Source organism: Propithecus coquereli, unplaced genomic scaffold (genome assembly GCF_000956105.1).
Source record: "Propithecus coquereli isolate 6110/MARCELLA unplaced genomic scaffold, Pcoq_1.0 Scaffold224, whole genome shotgun sequence".
NCBI classification, from domain to species: domain Eukaryota; kingdom Metazoa; phylum Chordata; class Mammalia; order Primates; family Indriidae; genus Propithecus; species Propithecus coquereli.
In genome coordinates, this window is record NW_012147634.1 from 1,553,645 (window position 1) to 1,575,770 (window position 22,126).

Consider the following 22,126-nt stretch of genomic DNA (forward strand, 5'->3'; position numbering starts at 1 on the left):
TTCTTCTCAAATAAGTTTTTGCACATGCAAAAATGTCTATATTTCACTTTGTTTTGGGAGTTTACCCTCTAGACTACCCCCAGGATAATTAGTTAAGCTGTAAGGCTCACAACCTAGGACTCCCCGGAAATGTCATTAGGGCTCTTGCAAAGGGAAACGAGGTGTATGGGCCTGATTCTTGGGTCTCCATCTCCTGTTTCAACCAGAGAGCTTGGCTTTAAGCCTGCTGATTTTAGATTTTGTATGAAAAAGACTTCAGTGCTCTCAAGAAAAAAAAAAAACAAGAAGAGAAAAGAAATTGAAGACTGATGCACTGGGCTATTTTCTTCCTCAGGTTCTGACCTGCACTTTGATGTAGGGAATAATGTACAGTTATGCATACACATTTAGAAGAACAATTTTTTTTTCAGGGATGAAACATGGCAGATATTTGTAAATTTGTGTAATACTTGTACATTTTACAAGTGTGCTCCATAACACTGAATTTGAATCCTCAACAGATAAAAGTCTTCTCAGTTAAATTTGTGTCTTCAAAGCTTCACTATCCATCCGTCAGTTGTTTAGGAACTTGCAGGCTTATTTAGAAACTGGTCCTGAGTTACACGAGTTTGAAGAATCAGTATCCTTGTTTAAGTGCTTTCTCTACATGGTCTCCAATGTCCTTATCCTATAGCAAATGAGGGTCTTGTGACAATGCAGTGTGCCAGTGAAAGAAAAAGCTCATAGAGATTTGATGTGGAATATGACCCTTGTATATATATTTTTTACCTTTCTTTCAAAGGTAACATCTGTGGTAGGAAGAGTAATAGCAGACAATAATGGCCCCACAGAGATGTAGACATCTTAATCCTAGGGACCTATGAATATGTTACCTTATATGGCAAAGGGACTCTGCAGATGTGATTAAATTAAGGATCTTGAGATGGGGGAATTATTCTGAATTATCTGGGTGGTCCCAAGGTAATTATAAGGGTCTTTATAAAAGAGTAGCTGCAGGTTAGAGCGAAAGCAAGACTTGTAAATGACACGTTGCTGGCTTTGAAAATGGACGAAGGGCCTGTGATCCAAGGAATAGAGGCAGCCTCCAGAAGTTGGAAAAGGTAAAGAAACAGATACTCCCCTAGAGCCTGCAGAAAGGAATGGATCCCTGCTGACACCTCTCTTTCAGCCCGTAGAGACTGGTACCGAACTTCTGATACTCAGGATTATAAGATAATAAGTTTGAGTTATTTTAAACCACTAAATTTCTGGTAATTTATTATTGCACTAATGGAAAATAATACAACACCCATCAGAACTGCAAAAATTGGACAGGTGGATAGCATCAAGTATTGGCAAAAACATGAAGAGATGGGAAGCTTGTATGTTGCATGTGAATATATAACCTGGTGTACTCATTCTGGAAAGCAATTTGCAAGTGCTTAGTGGAATTAAGTATGCATTTGTTCTATGACCTAGGAGATCCTACTGTTTTACACATATTCCAGAGAAATATTCTCATATAGTTCTGTAATGATAGTTACATTCAAGGATGTTTGTACAGCATGATTAATGTTAGTGGGAAGTTGAAGGAAACCTAGGTGTTTATCTCTAAAAAGATAAGCAATAAGTAAACTAGTGAAATGCTATGCATAAATTAGAAATGTTGGGCCAAATAATTACATCTACATAGTTAGATCTTCCAAACAAAATGTTAAATGAAAAAGGCAAGAAACAGAGTTTTTTCTCTATTTATATAATGCAAAAGCAACAGCATAGATATATTTATTCACTTGCTGATTTATATTAGTGTGGACTCATGGAGATTTATTTTGCTCTATGGGTTATAATTCAATACTATTTTCATTTATTTTCTTGCTCCAATTATTCTATTTTGACCATCAGGAGCTCTTTCAGTGCTCCTGTAGCATATTTATTTTTAACTGAATTAAATTGCGTATATCTTTACCATAATCTTTTCAGGATATTTATACAAAACTTGACCACATTGCAAGAAGAAGTAAAACAAAATGTTTTGGCTTAGCCTTAGCATATTTTTGGAGAAGTAACAATGTAATGAATTAATAATCAATTGAAATCAGATGCTTAATCCTAGTAATATAACACCTCCCTCCTCGTGTATCGAGTTTGGTGTTCAGTACCTTGAGGCACTTAGCGCGTTAAAGGCTCATCGATGAGGCTGGCGTGACAGTAACAGACATCCCTATGAAAGACAGAAGAGGGGCGACCTGTGGTGACCAAGGGCTTGTGCAAAAGCACACGTGAGGCAACCCTTGGACTCCCAGAAATAACTCTGTGCATTTGTGCGCACACTGGGCATGAACATGTGAGAATGGCTAAGGCCAAGGTGAAGGTAGCTGAAGTTGTCTAGTATAGTCAGGAAGGAAGCAACATTAAGTAAAATAGAAATCATATTCTAATTTCTAAATGTTAGCACCGTCTCACATAGCTAACTTACGTCGACTCTTCGTATGGTGAAAGGTCTGTACTAGAAGATTCCTAACTCAGGGTCTGGAAATAGCTTTTTCTTTACTCACCCCCTCCACCCCTGTTGCTCACTTCCTGCCTCTTGATCCACAGTTGCTTCCTCCCTCCTCCCTGGACACTCTTTTCCCTGGGTTTCAAGAACGCTGCATATTCCACGTCTTGCTCCTGCTTCTCTGGCCATTTGTTCTCAGTCCCTTTTGCTGTTTCCTTCCTATTGCCCGACCTCTGAATGACAGCGTCCCGGGCTCAGTCCTCGCACCTCATCTCTTCTGTGTCTACGCTCCCTTTATTGGTAATTGTGTTCCATCTCTGTGCTCTGGATTCCGCCTGTACACTGACAATTCCCGGATTTATATCCCCATCCCAGACCACTTCCCTGAGCTCTACAACTGTGTATCAAATTGCCCACTCAATACGTTCTTTTGGACATCTAAGAGTGATATAAAAATCGACAAGTCCAAAGCTAAACTGCGATCTTCCCACTGCCACATGTCCCCTGAACCCCCCAGTCTCTTCCATCTCAGGAAATGGCAATGCCAGTTGCTCAAGTCAAAATCTTCTGAATTATTCCTGACTCTTCCCTTTTCCCAAATCCAAGAAACAATCCACTGGCAAGTCCTTAAGTTATATATTCCAATATATCCCAAATCTTTCCATTTCTTAGCACCTCAATTTCACCACCTCAGCTGAACTATTATAATAGCTTCCTAACTGGTCTCTGTTCCTCCCTTCGCACCCCTGGAGAAGGTCCTTAACAAAGTCTTTCTTTGTACTTAGTTCAGGCCATGTTCCTGCTTCTGTTCAGAAAGCTCCAATGGTTCCCAGAGTAAATTCCCATCCTTACAACAGCCCTAAGGCCTCCTGTTGCATGGCCAGCCACTCCCCTGCACTTCTCCAATCCCATTTCCCACTCCTCTCCAGCCGCACTGACCTGGCTTCTTTCTGGACCCCACTAGGCGCTTGCATTTGCCAGTTCCTCTGCCTGGTGCTGTTTCCTGAGACGGGTGCGACTCCCTCCCCTCTTTCGGGTTGAGCTTATGAGCCTCTACTCAGTGGTGTCTGCCACCGAACTAGTTTGCAGCCACTTTCTACACCAGAAACTCACTCTCTCCTTCCCTTATTTATTGTTCCTCCGTAGTATTTAAGACTATCCAGCATACCATATATTTTACTTTTCTGTTTATTTTCCGTCTTCCCCTACTAGACAGTCAGGGATATTTGTCTGTTTTGTTTACTATTACTTCCGCTGCACCTAGAACAGTGTGTGGCACGTCGTATATGTTCAGTCTATTGCTGAAGATTGAATGAATTGAACGAATTAACAAACGAATTTCTCTGGCACTTGCCCAGTGACGAATGGGGCAGGTATCATGACCTCTGTCTTGTAGAGCAGCTCAATGTTTGTGAAGGCTGAATGCACGTTAAAATGCCACTCTTTGGAGGGATTTTCCTCTCCCTGCCTTAGTACTAGCTTGCAGCCAAAGAAGGAGGTCCGGACAACGCAGCCACCGGACAGGGTCCAGAAAAAGGTAAGAAACCGTCAGGAAGGAGAAGCGGGCCAGCACCAAAGAAAACCCTCGCCTGCTCTTCCCACTCTGTATGCAGACAGTGCGTTCCAGAGGCTACTGTGAGGGTCTGCAAGCTGTTTCCAACAGAGCTTCATTTCAGCTTAGCAGCCAAGTGTAATCTGAATAAAAGGAATAAGACAGGTTATTCAGTTTCTAATTGCTACTTGCACAACTTTTTCCTAATTGCATTTTCCACAGACAATTCGTGCCAAAATGAACATTCCACTAATGATGCTGGCAGGACAGTTTGTCAAACGCCGACACCTGGTGAATGTTACTATACAGATCTTGTTCTGGGCTCTGTTTCAGGTCCAAGAAATTCCACAGACATTCAATTTAGAAGGCAGTCAAATCTCATTCACCTAGTTTAGTGTTGGACTTGGCGGAGTTTGACTCCGCCGTGGCGCCCCCGCTCGTTACCGGCCCCTCCACGGAGCGAGTGCGCCCTCGGAGCGCGGGCGACGCCTTGGTGCGAGCAAACGGCCGGCCGGGACGCGGGACCCCGCGCAGCTGCCCGGAGAGCTCTCGAGTCGGACAGGAATGTTAATTGCTCGGACGGCCGCGCTGCGCCAGCAGGCTACGCGGCGACGCGGCGACGCAGGCCGGGCCGGGCGGCGGGGCCTGCCGCGGGGCGGAGGCCGAGGCCGCGGGCCTCGCTGCGGGCGGCGCGGTTTCACGAGGGGGTTCAGACCCACAGAGACAGGCCCTCCTGGGAGGGACGTGGAACGGGGGGCGCACGACGCCGGGAACGCACGGGACGGCCAGCAGGGGGCGGCCGCTCACGGCCTGCGCGGGGCCCCGCCGCGGGAGAGCGGCGCGCGTGGCGGCGTCTGACCGTCCCGCTCCTCGGGATCGCGCCGCAGCGCGCCGGCGGGCCCCACACGCAACCTGTCTCTGGGTTCCGTATTTTATTTCCTTCCATCTTCGCTCTGCCTTGGTTGCAAGTGGACAAACCATGGAGCAGAACGGGGGTGCGCCCGCCACCCCACCTCCTCTCCTACAGCCCGCCGACCTGGACTCGCGAAAGCCACGCTGGCACTGCCCGGGGAGTGGCCGACCATCCCAGGGTTCCAGCCCTTTCCCTGCCGGCTTGAAGGGGTGTGCTCTCCCGTCCGCCTTCCCGAGGTGGGGCGGCGGTTTGCACTCCAAGTAGGAGCTGGGCTCTGAACCGGGTTGCTTAGCTCCAGATCCCCACTCCACCTCCTAGGAGCTGCAAGGCCTCGGCCAAACTTCTGAAACTCTCTCCATCGGTTATCCCATCTGTAAAATGGGGGTAAAGGCGGTACTTACCCCACAGGGAGATATAGAGAGATTGCTCAGGTAATAATAATATCACTACATTATGAAGAAAGTCAGTGTGTGGGTCATGTGCGGCATGCACCCTAGAGAAGGCACACATAATGGAACACCAGCACTGGGTGTGTTTGTTTCTGTGGGTTTGTTCTGGTTTGGCAGAGTTTAGATCAGGGTACTGTCCAGTTCTCTGCGAAGTCTAGAAGTCCCATCTTACCCTTGGTGAGCGGCGGCCATCCTATGTGGGCTTCTAAGAGAGACTGACACTGGCCTTCATTCTTCCCTCCCCCGCGCTCCCCTCCCCTCCTCTCCATCCCCCTTCCCTGCTTTCCCTCTCCCTTTCCTTCTTCCCCTTCCTCTTTCCCTCTCCCTCTCCCTTATCCCTCTTCTCTCAATCTCAGCCTCTCCCCTACCCTTCACCATCTGAGAGAAGCTGGACTTGTTTCTCTCTTGGCACCGAATTCATCTTCATTCCCCCTGTCCTGGCTGCCCCTACTTTGCCCTGTAATCTCTCAGTATTTACAGGAAACAGCACAAGAGGGTACGTGCGTGTGTCATTTTGCTGGTGACATTGAATTTGAAATGCTTGCTACAGCAAGGCTCTGCCTTCTCCACTCAAGATTTGTTTCAGGTGGCAAGAATGTACACAGTGACCACCTGGGCTTCCTCAAAGTTATTCGAACAGCCAACCATAAAATGGGCAATGACTTTTGCTCAAGTGAGGCAAAATCTGGAGTGCCTAGAGAGACAAAAGCAATAAGTCCTTTTGGCCTTTGCCCAAATTACTCCTTTGCGCTTCTTTTGTTATTCATTCAGAGCTCACAGTGGACAGTTTTCTTAGCACATTACACACGGCATTGTATAAATATGTCAGGGACATTTTTAGTCCTAAGAGGCCAAGATCCTCATTGTACTAATTGGCTAGTGGGGCTCTGCCAGGTACCCTTGCACTGTTTCCTGACTCTGAATCTCCCTTATCATCTTTTGTTATTATTAGGAAACATTTTAGCCACGTCAAAAAGTTAGAAAGGTAATATCATATAACTGCCATCTATCAAAAAATGTGACAAATACAGCTTCTTCTTGCCTTAATATCATTTAATAAAGCTGCAGTGACTTTTTTAAAGTTATGTGGGAGGTTTTCTTTTTTACCACTTAAACTTCAGTGATGTTGTGTTTTAGGTCTAGTTAAAAACCTAAATCCCTCCATAGTCTACCACCCCAGCTTTCTCCTTTTTTGTATGTCCTCTTAGGGAGTTCTCATATTTTCCTGAGTACTCAGATATGAAAGTATTTTTGTTGCATTTTTTCCATTAGGATGAGCATCACCAAAAAACACAAATAACAAATGTTAGATAAAGATGTGGAGAAACTGGAACGATTGGGCATTGCTGGTAGGAATGTAAAATGATGCAGCCACAATGGAAAACAGTAAGATGGTTCCTCAAAAATTTAAACATAAGATTGCCGTATGATCCAGCAATTCCCCATCTGGGCATATAATCCAAATAATTGAAAGCAGGGATTTGAACAGATATGTGTATATCAATGTTCATACCAGCATTATTCACAATAGCCAAAAGGTAAAAGTAACCCAAGTGTCCATCGATGAATGAATCTATAAACAAAATGTGGCATGTACATACAGTAGAATATTATTCAGCCTTAAAAAGGAAGGAAATTCTGACACCTGCTATAACATGGCTGGACCTGGAGGACATTGTGCTAAGTGAAATAAGCCAGTCACGAAAGGACAAATACTGAGTGGTGCCACTACCGTGAAGTGCCTAGAATAGTTACAGTCATAGAGACAGAAAGTTGAAGGGTGATTGTCAGGGGCTGGGGGGAAAAAGAGGAGAAAGCTATTGTTTAATGGGTGTGAAGTTTCAGTGTTAGGAGCTGAAAAAGTTCTGGAGCTGGTTGGTGGTGACGGTTTTATGACGACGTGAATATGTTTAATGCCACTGAACTACACACATTTTAAGTGTTAATTTCATGCTATCTATATGTTACTATAATAAAAAACAAGTGTATTTGTTACATTTTATCTAGCATTTCTAGGTTTTCTTTATCAGAAAGTTTTCCAGGTTATCTGAACTGCATTTTTATCCAAAATAGGCATTTCTCTGCTTATTTTACTCTTAGGAGGAAAATACTCTCAAGCTTTTATTCCACTTCAACGTATGGCTGAGATAAATAGGAGAGCAGAGAAAATGAAACCCAAGACTTTATTAATATAGAATTCTTGCTTTCATTTAGCTTTTATTGCCATGGTGGTTATAATGTGTGAATATAACAGGATCACGGGGATCTCTGGTCTCTGAAGATGGGAAGCAGAGCGGAGTCTGACCACGCAAGAAACGGAACTGGCGCTGATGCAGCCACAGGGTCCCGTCCTGCACTCAGAGTTCCCTTCTTCTCACTGGCTTTGCTGTTCCCTAGCAATTATCCCTCTATCTTTGCTTTTTCATGGTATTCATTCACTTCAGTTTGTTGTAACCCATTTGAATTGACCAGGCCCTATTTGCCTCACAAAAATTCTTCATGTAATATTTTGCCGTCTGCCCTTCCTAATAACTGCTGCAGGCTCTTGGCTTCCCAATTCCGAGTTTCTGATTTGCTTATGATTTTGAGTCTAATCATCTGGGCTATTAATAGGAATGTCCATGCACTAAAAGTAAACGCACAAGGAAGTTCCACTTCTGGTGGGACAATGAGAAGAGCTCCATGGACCTACTCCCCGGTGAAACTGGTGAAAAAAAATTTTAAAATCTCCACCATTTAAAGTTTCTGGAAATGGTCCCAAGGGCATACAGCAAAAGAAAAAAAAATATTCCACAAAGCCTCCTAAAACTTGGTAAGAACAGTTAGAATGTGTGGCGTTCCAACTACAGCCGGCTTCCTTCTTCGCCCCAGTCCAGTGCGGGTGGAAGCGCCCTCCAGAGGGGTGCCGCCAAGAAACAGGGCTTTCTTTTCCCTTGGCTGCCAGCCGGAGGGCTACGGTAGCTTCCTAGGGCGGGAAGAATGTCAGCCTTTCTCCCGCTGTCCCCAGCTACATGTTGCAGAGGCTAAGTTCTGGGCGAGTACAGACAAGAGTTGGGGGCTTTTTCCAACTAGCCTCCACTCGTGGGACAGAAGCTTTACCTTGGGAACAGTAAATTCTGGAGCCCTGTCACCATTGTCCTGGCCCTACTGCAGAGGTCCCAGGCCAGGAGTGGCAAGCTGAGACCCGAGCCTACTGCACTCAGCCCCTACCCCATTTCTGAGTGTCCAGATCCTAGAGCAGACGTGTCACTCAGAAACAAGGTGTCACTTTCCTTGCCCTGAGCTTCAGGGGGTCAGAGATTTTACCCCGGGAGAAAGGGTCATAGAACAGCTGAAGCTCCTTCTGAGGGAACTCACTTCATTTGCAATAGAGCGTGGGAAAGTTCAAGCCCAAGCGCACTCTCAAAAAACATGGACATTGTGGTTAAAAAAAAACAAAACAATTAAAAGGAAATGTGTAGATTCATTAGAGATATAAGTTAAACCACAGGCCAGCTAGTTTACCAGAGAAAACTGGTGAAAGTTAAAAAAAGTTAAGACAGTTAAGAAGAGCTCTCCTCGGGTTGGAACAAATCTGAAACACCTCAAAAACTGTCCCCGCAAAGGATTCTGGGTTCACTTGGATCTGTCTGTGGCACAATGTATGCCCCAGGGCACTGACGAAAACAAAAGGGCAATCGCCAGCAATTAATGGTGCTCAACAGCTGGTCATGGTCAGGGAAAGAGACAGGCAAAGGAGCCCTGCCAACACCACTGTCATCCCGCTCCAGGCTGCCCCCTTTGGGAGCAACGTTGAGGCTTCACACTGGGGCTGGGGTGGGATAGACTCCACTGAAGGAATCTAGCCAATAACTAAACAAACAAACAAACAACAATAGCAAGGCCTAGAGTAGGAGGCTGGAGAACCAGTACTAGACTCGCTATCACAGATTACCTAAATGTCTAATTTCCAACAAATAATTGCATGACATACCAAAAAAAGGAACGTCTGACTTACACGTGGAGGAAAAAGCAGACCAACAGAGACTGCCTGTGAGACCTACCAGATGTTGGATTTAACAGACAAAGACTTCAAGTAGCCATTATAAATATGCTCAAAGAACCAAAGGAAACCAGGCTTAAAGAAGTGAAAGAAGGTATGTTGACAACATCTCATTAAGTAGAGAATATCCATTGATAGAAATTATACACGCACACACACACACACACACACACACACACACACACACACACACATATGGAAATTCTTGAGTGGAGAAGTAAAATAGCTCCAGAATCGAGTGGAATGAAAAATTTGCTGGAGGGACTCAACAACAGAATTGAACTGGCAGAATAAAAAGTGAGTGCACTTAAATATAACGCATTAGAAATTATAGACCTTAAAGAACGGAGAGAAAAAGAATGAAGAAAAAGAAAGAGAACCTCAGAGAAACGTGGGCACCATCAAGTCCACAACATCAGCCAAACAGGGGCACCAGACGGAGGGGAGAGAAAAGAGCAGAAGACATAGTGACTGAAAACTCCTCAAACATGACAAAAAATGTTAGTCTACACATCCAGGAAGCTCAGTGAACTCTAATCATCTGGGCTAAGAGTGAAGGTTTCACAGGCACAAAACAAGGTCATCGCTCTCCAGCAGCTGTTAGAAGGGAGTACAGAAAAGACAAAAAGCAATCAACATCATTTGTAGAATTACGAAGTAATCAACTCAATTTTTGTCTTAGCTAATGAAAATTTATCAGGTCACACATCAGCAAGAATTGTACATTGATGAGAATCCTGAGATCCTGCAAGACCCTCAAGTGCCTTCATAATCAAAAAAATATTAAAAATAATCAGTAATAATTTAATAAGCGTACTTTGTTTTATTCCATTATAAATACTATACTATTATAAATATTAGCTTTGTTGACTAAAATATTTGATTAACATAAAATATTAACACATGTCACATCACACAGCACCTCATGTACAAGACAGGTTCAAAGCCAGCCCTCCTCCCCTCGGGGACGGAGCGGGCCTCGCGCGTAGACAGGTGAGGTTCGGGAGGTTCAGAGGCTGTCCTTTCCCAAGTGCCCTTCTCCTAAGACGTCGGTCTTTCTAGTTAAGGTTCCTACGTCTCCACATGCAAATGAAAGAAGGATTCTATTTAAAGCTGGATTCATCCCTTATAGAAATATGAATGAGCTAATGCTATCCTTCGTGAAGGCAAGGCAGAGAGACTGGAAAACGCAGGATACCTAAGCATGACCCAGATTGGAAGAGGACACAACTTGGGCAGGGCCTGGGGGTATGAGACGCAGCCCAGACAACCTTTGGACCTTACGTCTATGCTGCTCATGCAGGGGCTTTTGAAAAGTGAATTACCTTTTGGTGAAATAATTCAAATTTGCTAAACTCATTTATCTCTTTAGTCCACAAGTATTTTTGAATGACTACAATTTGAAGTAATGAGAGAAAACCCTTTGTAGAAAAACTGGTGTTCTGTAGTGAGCCACATGCATTAAGTTATGTCATAATCATAAAACAAATACCAGCCACGAGGCTTTGTTGGATACAATAATAACAGTAGAGACAGGTGTTTACAGAGAGGACTAAGTGCTTATATTCTAATGAGTTAAATTATCTACATTCTTTTGTGGATTGTAAAATTGAGAAGGAAAGGATGACAAATTATAGAGAGGCTTTATGCTCCTTACAAACAAGTCTGTAATCAAGGGGTCTCGGGAACGGTCTAGCGTGAGCCTGGCCACGGCGCTCAGTCCACCCGCGTTGCCTGACGAAGTGCTGTGGCAATCGCGGCTTCACTCCTTTGAGTTAATCTCAGCGTCTCTGGCCTCTAAGGCACAAAAGTGTGGTCAGAAAAAGGAATGCATATTATTTTTCATTGATTTATAAAGTCTGTTGGAAAATATGTTTTTAACAGAATAAAAATAAACTGTGTTAGTGAAAACATAAGTCTGATTTTCTTTATCTTTAATGTTTTTTTTTTTGACTGGAAGTACACAGAGGAGAGACACCCATCAAACCTCTGGTGGCAAGGAGGGTCAGGAAAGCTAATTATTGACCCTCCCCTTGAAGGACAAATAGAAGTTGGGGTGAGGAGAGTAATATGAACAAACAAAGCCAGATGCACAAAGGCCAGCGGTCAAAGTGAGCATGCTATATGTCCTTGTAGGGGGTGGGTAGGGTCAGTGCAGACAGTCAGCCTTCTTGAAGGGTAGGGTGTGAAGGGCAGGTGGGAGTGAAAGTCCCAGCCATCAGAGATGTGGCTGGAGAAGTCAGTCAGACACCCTCCCATACTCTAGCAAGAGCTGACAATGGCTTCGACTTAAGCAGAGCCAGTGGGAGTGATGAGAAATGAAGGAATTCTAGAAATATTAACAGGAGGTAAAGGCAAGAGAATGTGGTGTCTTTTATGAATATAGAAGAAAAGACTGGAGTCAAGCATTTGTCCCAGTGTCTGATTTAAGCCATAGGGGACTGGCATTACGAGTCCCTGAGATGGTGCTGCAAAGGAAGGAGGGCATTTGGCAGATGTGATCAGGGGCAGATGACGAGTGGCGGCAGAGGCCACCATGACTAACAATTGTACAGATTTCAGTTTCATCTTTACATGACATAAATTTTCTGAATCCTGTTCCTTTTCTGGTCTCTTTTGTTTGGAACTGAACACTTTTCTCTAAATTTCAACTGAAAACTCTAATAAGAGAACCTGAGAAACCCTCATAGTTGCTATCTGAAAGGCACCCACTCCACCCGTTCAGGAAGCCCCCACAGTAGAGGCACAGACCAAGCATTCAGAACAAAACAAAGCTCTTTACCTGAACTATCCAGATAATCAAAACCAAAACAATGAGAGACATTTTTCTGTTATCCAGACAATGGCCTGAAATCCTTCCTTTGTTTGACGAATGTAGTCAGAGCAAAGCTTAAACAATGTTATAGAGGAACAATGAATGTTTAAAATCATCTCCTTTAACTTTAAATAAATAAAATTTGTTTTCCTTAGTGATTGCAATTAGAACACATTTTAGATCTTCAGACACGTCCAAGAACATCCAGTAACACTAGCTAGGATCCAGAAAAATTTTTTTTACATACCCTTGATGGTAAATTAACTTGATCTTCATAAGAACTGTCTTGGCTAGTGTCAGAGTGTAAGTTAAAGTGTCTAAAATTTGAGAGAAAACAGATCACCTTGAGAAACTACTTTGGATGACCAGGGAACTATAATGTCAGCACTCAAACCACACCCATCATGTGGGTGGAGAACTGCTACTAAGTGCCATATGAAAATAGCTGAGTGCTTTCCAAAGGCAGGGAGAGATCTATAGCAAACACCGTGGTGTTAGTTTTAGGGGTGGGGTTCTTTCTTTTAAAATATTTTAAATCATTTTAAAAGATACATTTCCTTATATGTCGCACTGTTTGATTTTTTTTATACTAGCTAAGAATAGCACCTTTGCTAAAAGAGCTGGGCTGTGTTTGGTTGCTAGAGGATACCTACACTATTGAGTAAGAGACATGCTCTAATATTTCGTGCTCCAAAAATTACTCTCTGACAATCTATTTTATATTATACAATGAAATGTCACCATTAGAAATTCTTTTTCCTGAGGAAGGATAACAATTTATGATTTTTACAAATCATCTGAGAGTATCCTTTCCATGCAATAGCAGAGGGAAGAAGGTGAAGGGAGCTTAAGACAGAGCAGGTGAAGGAGATGAAGTTGGGTAGGATCACAGGAGATTTTGAGAGGCCATGAGAAAAGGATGAGAGTAGGGGCAATGGTGGTTAAAAAAGTGGGTAGAAGAACACAAAACAAGTCTTCAGACCTCACAGTTTTCATGGAGCTGGGTCCATGGTCAACAGATAGTGAAGGAAGAGAAGGGAGTTGAGTAACTTGACTGTATGTCTGATTATTACTGACCTTCTAGACACACAGATGCACACAATACCAATACATACGTATACACTTATTTACAAAAATATGACAATCTTTACATGTAACAGAGCTAAAAGAATATGGATATCAGCAAGTAGTGATGTAACTATCTTTTTTGTATGTGGTGCCCCATGTAGTGTCTGATAAAGGTTGTATTGTTATTACGGATCCTTGCACACGAGGTTGAGCAGTCCTGTCTTCACTGGTCCCAATAGCTTGAGATAACTGTATCTGCTGTGCAGATCTGTCACTGGAGGGCAAGAGAGGGAAATGCCAGTGAAGGTGATGCAAAAAGCAAGTCCTGGGGCTCCAAAACATCAGGTACCATAGCCCACTTGATATGAGGGATGTAATACCTTCATAAATATTTATTGCTTTGGACATTGTATTTGGGCAAAACACAAAGGATAAAAACAGGAAGGGTCTTGACCTTTCGAAAGTTTAAAATATTAATATTAATCAAATACTTTCATAAAAGAATGAAATTTAATTAAAAACCAAACAAATACTATGAAGAAAAAGGAACATGACTTACAGGAGAATATAAAAAAGATACCTGACATACTTCCATGGAGGTGTGGAGGGGAAAGATGGACAAGAAATGCTTCTTTGAAAAAGAAAGTGTTGAGCAGAGATCTGGTGGGTGTGTAGCAATAGTTCTCTAGGTGAGTAGGGAGAGAAGAAGATATGTATGTACAGATAGGATGACAGAGAGACTGAGAGCCAAGAAGCAGGAACAAAATGACAGGAGGAAACAAGGTGCATTCTAAGAAATGAGAAATGGTGAATGTGGCAGCTGTACATAGAGGAGAAGGGGAGAGTCGTTCAAAATGAAGGAGTAGGCAGGGAGCCAACTGTATAGCACTTTAGGCCCAGTTCAGGATTCCTTTTTTATCCTAAGGGGAATAAGAAGCTGATAAAGTATTTTAAGCAGATGTGTTTTAGTAAAATTTGTGCTAGCTGTAGTGTGTAGAATGGATTGGAGAGGAATAAAAATGACCAATTAAGAGTCTATTGCAGGAAACCAAGTAAAAATGATGTGCCATAGGATGATTGAGATGCTATTTTTGGGAAGAGAATCCAGTGTAAAGAGAAATATATTTTGGTTTTAGATATATTGAATTTGAGGGTCCTCGAAATACCAAAGAAAGAATGTTAAGTGGCAGTGAGACAGCCAGATATGGAGCTCAGTGCCTATGTCTGGAATGGCTGGAGCCACTTAGCACCTCTTGCTCCATTTGTAAGAAGAAAATGGCACACTGAGATTAGGGGCTCCTCTGAGCCATACCAAGTTTGCCTTCTAATTATGCAGAGACCTTAATTAATGTGTCTATTGAATTCTGGTTTGCATTTCTCAACTTTATCACCTGCAAGCCTAAATTTTATTATATGGCACACATAGTGAACATCCTAAGTGGTTTCTCTTTAACTCTAAAGGTAGCATTTAAAATTCAATTTACAGATTTCTCACAGTGTTGTTGACTGAAAAGAAAACAACTAGCTTCTGTGGACAGATTCATAGGAAAATGCCCATTTATTTTGACCATTCATTCAATAAAATATTTATTGGGTATCTACTATAGGCAAGACTCTCTTCCAGGTACTAGAGATAGAGCAGTAAACAAAACAGTAAAAAAAAACAAACCTACCCTTACAGAGCTTACAAGGGAATAAGCTGTTGGTATATGATACAATATATACATTAAGCAAAATGAATAAAGTTAACATATAGTATGTTAGATAATGATAAATATCAAAAAGAAAGCATCAGGTAGGGAAGGGAGTTAGGAAATGCATGTGTGTTGAAAAGCCTCAAATTTTGACAAGCGTGTCCAGGGAAGACCTCAGAAGCTGCATTTGGAAAAACATCATGAAGAACGATGAGGAAGTGAATTATATGGATATCTGAGAGAACAACATTCCAGACACAGAAGACAAATAACAAAATGGTAGATATAAATTCTACCTTATAGTCAGTACACCAAATTCAAATGGATGAAATTCTTCAACTAAATGGCAGAATTTGACAGATGGATATAAAAATGATCCAGCCACATGCTATCTACAAAAGACAGCATTATTCAAGTAGCAAAAAAATGGAAACAACCCAAATTTCCATTGATGGATGAATAAACAAAATGCAGCTTATCCATACAATGGAGTTCACTCATCCATAAAAAGTAATAAAGTGCTGATATATACCATGATATAAATGAATCTTGAAAACATTATGCTAACTGAAAAAAGCCAGACACAAAAGGCCGCATGTTGTATGATTGTATTATATGAAATATTTAGAATAGGCAAACCTGTGCAAAGAGAATGTAGATTAGAGGTTGGCAGGAGGTGGATGGAGGAGTAATGGGGAGTGACTGCTTATGGCAGAGGGTTTTATTTTTTGGGGGGTGTAATGAAAATGTTCCAGAAATAGTGTTGATGGTTGCACAATCTTGTGCAATATACTAAGAATCACTGAATCATACACTTTAAAATGGTGAATTTTATAGTATGCAAATTATGTCTTGAAAAAAATAATTACCATAGTTCAAGAAAACAAATGACATAGCAGATTGGAAAATGGACCAAATAGAAACTCTAGAATTGGAAAAAACAATCATGAGAATTTAAACTACTGGGTAGTGAATAGATAGAAGAATAGAGACAGCTGAAAAGACAACTTGCATTCTGGAAGATAATGTAGAAAAAATATCCACCATGAATGACAGAGAGAAAAATGATGGAATATGGGAAGATGGGATAAAAACGTAAAGGATAGAGTTAAAAGTTCTGACACAAATTTAATTGGAGTCCCAGAAGAGAAGAGAGAGGAGAGAAAAAAAAGAGTAGAAGCAATAGTTGAAGAGATTATGCCTAAACATTTTCCATAACTGAAACAGATTCAAGCCATAGATCCATGACCTCCAAACAAACTCCAAGCAAAGTAACAAAAACCCACCCAGATATATAATGAACCTGCTTAAAAACCAAAGATATGAAGAAACATATCTCAAGAACAGATCAGGAACAATATCAGATTACTATCAAAGGGGCAACTATTTGACTGACTGTTAACTTCTTGAGAAATAAGAGAAACCAGAAAACAAGGAGAGGGTATCTTCAGAGAGCTCGAGGAAAATAATGGACAAACTATAATTATGGGCCCATGTAAATTTTATTTCAAGAAAGAAAGAAAGTAAGATTATTTTCAGTTAAATAAATCACCTGCACAATAGTATTTTTAGGATAACAAAGCATATTCTTTGGGAGAAAGAATAAAATACCAGATGGAAAGTTACAGTAATACAAAAAAATGACTGGTGATAAGATCGTTAGTGAAATAGAAGATAGACGTGAAGAAATTACTCAGAATGGAAAATTGTGAGAAAAAGATGAAAAACGTAAAAGTGCAACTAAGTGATATAAGGGACAGAATGACAATATCTAATGTATGTTTAATTGTAGTCCCCGAAGAAAATAACCGAGAAGACGAAAAAGAGACAATATTTGACCAGATAGTTTGAAGACAGAATTTTACAGAACTGGTGGAAAATGATTCAGGAGCACATTGTAGGAAATGTGCAAAGTAAAGATCTTAAGACAGAACAAAAAGACAGATTATAAATAAAACTGACTGAGAATCTCAACGTTTAACGTTTAGGGAATCTAGAAGAGAGTGAACTATGCCTTGAGGAATGTAGACGCATTATAACTGTTGATACATGTTGTATTCCCAGGTATATTTTCTTTGAGAATAAAGTTGAAACAGACATTTCCAGACAACCCCAAACTTACATTTTATTACCAATAGGCCTTAAGTGAAGAAATTTCTAAAGAGAAATGAGTATCTGAGACGTAGGATGAAATGATGTTCAAAGAAATTGTGAAACTTGTAGACAAATATAAATTAGCATTGATTGTTTAAAACAATAACAGCAACTACTAATTGTCTGGTTAAAAGAAATTGCAAAAATGAACCAAAATAATAATATGTAAGGCTGAAGGGGTGGGTCATTGTAATTAAATACGTCCAAGAAGAATACGTCCTTCATTGTTTTGGAATAAGAAGGAGATATTAAATATTGTTAGATTTTAGGTAAAGAATGCATGTCAAAATTTTAAGTCAATAAAAAAATAGATCTAGGATGTTTAACTTCCAGAGCAGCAGAGGGATAAAACTGAGCAAAAAACAATCAGTATGACTAAAAAATTTATAATGCACATTAAGTTATAATGTACATGAAGCTACAGATGAAGCCAGTAATGTGTTCTTTCATACTCAAAATCTGGTCTTCATTTTAATAACTCTAATCATTAATACATGGTGTTTTACAATATATAATTTTTGAGCTTTTAAACTAATTTTACAATAGCATCCACATTGTCAGCCTCTCTTTGATCCTAATAATTGAATGAAAAATATTTGAATGATTATTGATACAAATTTAACTGATTTCTGTTGTAGAACCTGATGATATTGATGAACAAACAGCATTAATTAACTATTTACAAAGTTTTTCTTCTGCAAATAGTGGATGCATTAAAAGCTATTGTTTCACTTTCATATGTTCACAGGCAATCTTGGAACTGAAAATGAACATATTTAGTTTTAAAAAAACAAGTCTTTTGATGTATATGAAAGTCATGCTTCATGGGCTGTTATGTGAACACATTTTCTGCAACTGCATATACTAAATTGTTTTCTTCTGCCAGTCATAAGATAATTAATTTTGAGGTTGATGGTGATGTTTCTTTAGCAGATTTGTGTCTTCTGGTTTTTTTGTGTTAGTGGTACAGTACAAATCTCATGGTGGGTAGGAAATGTTGAATATTTTGTGCAAAATACTTTTTTGTTGTTGTTGTTGAGACAGAGTCTCACTCTTTTGCCATAGCGTCAGCCTAGCTCGCAGCAACCTCAAACTCCTGGGCTCAAGCAATCCTCCTGCCTCAGCCTCCTGAGTAGCTGGGACTACAGGCATGCGCCACCATGCCCGGCTAATTTTTTTCTATATATTTTTAGTTGTCCGATTAATTTCTTTCTATTTTTAGTAGAGACGAGGTCTCACTCTTGCTCAGGCTGGTTTCGAACTCCTGAGCTCAAACAATCAGCCCGCCTCGGCCTCTCAGAGTGCTAGGATTATAGGCGTGAGCCACCGCGCCCGGCCCGCAAAATACTTTTTGTCACTTCCTTTCCTGGAAAATAAAACAATCAGTATTTCATTTCACTTTCATTTTTAGCTTATTGCTGCTAAAATTTATTTCAAAATTTCAAAAATTGGGAAACAATAAGTAAATATTAGAGTTGCATGACATAATAATGACACTGTCACTACATCAAGAGAACAGACTACTCTGTATTCATTCTCCAAAAGGACAGCTCTCGTTTCGTTTCCTACATGTTTATCATATTCATAACCTATAACTTTTGATGTTTTCCCCTGGGGCCTCTCACCCCCATCTATTATGGAAAGGGTTTTCCGCACAGGGCTGGGGGAGATTTGTTTATTCACAGACCAGGGCAGACCCAAGGCAACTGCTCCTCCCTCCAACGCCACCGAGGCGAGAAGGTGACGGCTGCCTCTTGCCACTTATGTTCCAGAAACATGACGAGCACCCTGCACGCCGACCTTGGAAGGGAAATGTTAGATTTCTTAAGTCCGCGGGTTGGGGGAAAAGAGAAAAGTTTATGTTAGTTGTCTTTAAATTTAAATTAGCTTTCAGTTTGAAACTATTAATTCCCCATCATTCTCACATTCTCCTAGATGAGACCATGGCAGAAAAGACCAAACCCACCAAAATGAAACTTGTCAATCCTCTTTAGTTTAGACCTGAAACTAGCATAGTGTCATTTCTGTAAAACTCCATTGGTCTCAGCAGTGAAAGACTGGCCCAGGTTCACAGGGAAGGGACAACATGTTCAGTTTTAATGGGAGAAATGCCAAAGAATCTGTGGCCATCTTTAATAAGCCACATGTGGTCACAGCGAACTCTTGGATGTGGCTACACAGCCATTCGCTTGCTGCTAAACCAGACAGTATCAACTGTCCTTCCTTACTCCAAGTTGGCAACACTGATTTACACGGCCAGTTTCATCACAGCGTTCACCTCTTACCTATTAGTCAATTAGGCAAGTAACTATTAGCATCACCCATGTGCAAAACACTGGCACTGTGCTAATTGCTATGGAGAAAAAATATGAACCAAAAGCCCCAACCCTTCAAGAGCCAATAATATATTGAGAAGTTGATCATGTTTAAATAAGCACCAAAAAGAAAGGGCTGGTATTCACAGGGGGGTTTACCATTCAGTGCCTGCTCAAGAGTATGTGCAGACAAGCTATAATCACAGGACACTGCTTATTAAGACAATTTAAGATTCAGACATAAGTATCAAACCCATTAAACATTTCATTTCCTTCATTGTTAATATTCCAAGGCATTCAGCTCTGGTAATATTATTTAATAATTGACCACCCAATTTTGGGACTACTTAATGTTTTTATTTTAAAACATTTTATTTATTCCTAAAAGTAAAGTCTTCTATAACTTGAGAGGGAAGAAGATATAATTTGTAAAATGTGGTATTAAAAAAGATGGACTTACAGATCTGAAAGAACAAATGGATTGTCTTAAGAGATAAAGCCACTCGTGTGCCAGACACGTGGAATTTTAGCGATTTCTCACACGAGTGGCACATGTGCGTGCACACATACAACATACACACAGAGAAAATTGCAGGTGTTCCCACTGAGACTTTGGCTTGTGATTATCCTTATATGCAAAATGTGACAGACCTCAAAAATAAGTGGTGGAAAAAGCACATGTTATCTGTACTGAAAAATAACTGGTGTACTCTTGTCGCTAACAGCCCTAGAGAAAGAAATCTCTAAATAAGCATTAACTTTAGATCTGTAAAGAGTTATGACATCCCTGCCCCAAGAAACACAGCTAAAATCTGAAAACAGTGTAGGATGGCACTAGAAGGAAGAGGAAAAAGGGACGCTGCTAAATGAGTTACCCCTCAGGAAAGTTAACGCTGACAGCCAGCATCTCCAATGTCAGCAAAAGGTGAACCGGAATTTCTAATAATAATACCACCCGAAGTCCCCTCCAGATAAATTCTCAAAGGTCCTGCATGCCCATTGACTTGAGACAACGCTAAGTGAACGTGTCGGTGACTGCATGTACCACGCTCGACCGGATAGGAGAGGGCAGAGCTCAGCATCAACACACTTAACACCAGAACTTGGTCCGAAAGAACGTGTCCATCGGGGAGGTCGGGGTGGAGACGGGGCGGACACAGGGTGGTGTCGTAGGTGAGGCCGCCTGGAAAAGAGCTCGGAAGAGGAAGAGCGTGTGCAGGAGTGTGCTGAGGGGCGGGCGGGGGGCTGCTCCCCCGTCTCGCCTGCAAGGAAGCGGGGAGGGCAGCACGGGCAGGTGGGGAGGTGGGTCGAGAGGCTACCGCAAGAGTCTCTACGGATGGAAGGGGGAGTTCGAGGTGGGTGGTCCTTCAGAGCTGTCCCGCGATGGGGCCAGGTTTTGAAAAGTAATGACTTGTTCTTTATTTTGGAGGGGGATATTTTGATGTGCCCGTATATTAGGCTCCTAAAATCTTAACTTATACGTAGTGTGCCCTCCAAATTTTGTACGGTTTATTTCCCACTTTAGACAGCATGTCTAGAGTCCTCCGATGTACGTGCTACTTCTCGAAACGGAATATTAAAAAAAGTCATACAGAGAGCACCAGCTGTCTTTCAAAAAGGATCCCTGGAAGGAGTCGCCCAGCACTCCCGCTGCCCTCTCATGGGCCGGAGCGCGGTCGTGTGGCCACATCGTGAAGGCTGAGGGATGCGCTCTTCGTTCCGAGCAACCAAACGTGCAGGGGAAAATGGGGTTTCTGCTTCTTCCATGGACGAGGCAGAGGGTGGATACAGGAGGACCACCTGCCATCTCCGCCACCAACGTTGAATCCATTTCAATGTGAAACCAAGGTTAAGCGACTGGGTAGTTGCCGTTACTACGAAAGGTGAACGTACTGCATTTTGACAATATAAAACTACTGGCTGGTAGGTGAGGGGGGACAGGTCTGCGAGACGCACCAAGCAGCCATCGTCGCGAGATGCAGCGACAGATCCGGGCGAGGCGCGGGCGGGGCGGAGGCCCTGCGTGGAGGAGCAGCCCCGGCCTGCATGCCGCGCTGTTGCGTTGGACTAAGGGTGAAAAACGGGAACCTAAGGAACGACTCTGCAAGATGCGTCGAGTAAACAAGGAGTCTTGCAGGTCTTTGGCCTCATTATCGCCTCCACCCCCGTGGGCTTAACTCAGAACTTCTTAGTTTTGTGAACTGACTTTTCTTTCAAAAGGAGACAAAAGTTAAACTTGTGACTCGGTGTTGCGGTAACGTGATCTCTCAAAGACTTTTGCTCTCAAGACAACTTTGTCACAATGACACATCACTGGTGACAGCCCGCGTTCTTTAACTCCCCAGGAGCCGAGGGCGTTCTTCTTTAGGACAGATTAATTCCCCCGCTCAGACGGCTTCCCCACGGGGACCTGATTCTCCCGAGCACGGCACTGGTAATATCCAGGCGACCAGGCTGCTCAGGCTACTTAGAGCTGGAAAGGACAAAAATCACGGGCTGGGGAAGAGCGAAAATTACCCTGTGTAGATCGTCTAACGCACATAGAAAACAATGGATTGAAAGATAATACCTGCCTAAGGACAGAAAGAGGTTGATTTGGGGATGACAGAATACTGAGATTAATCTCAAAATTATGTATTGTGCGC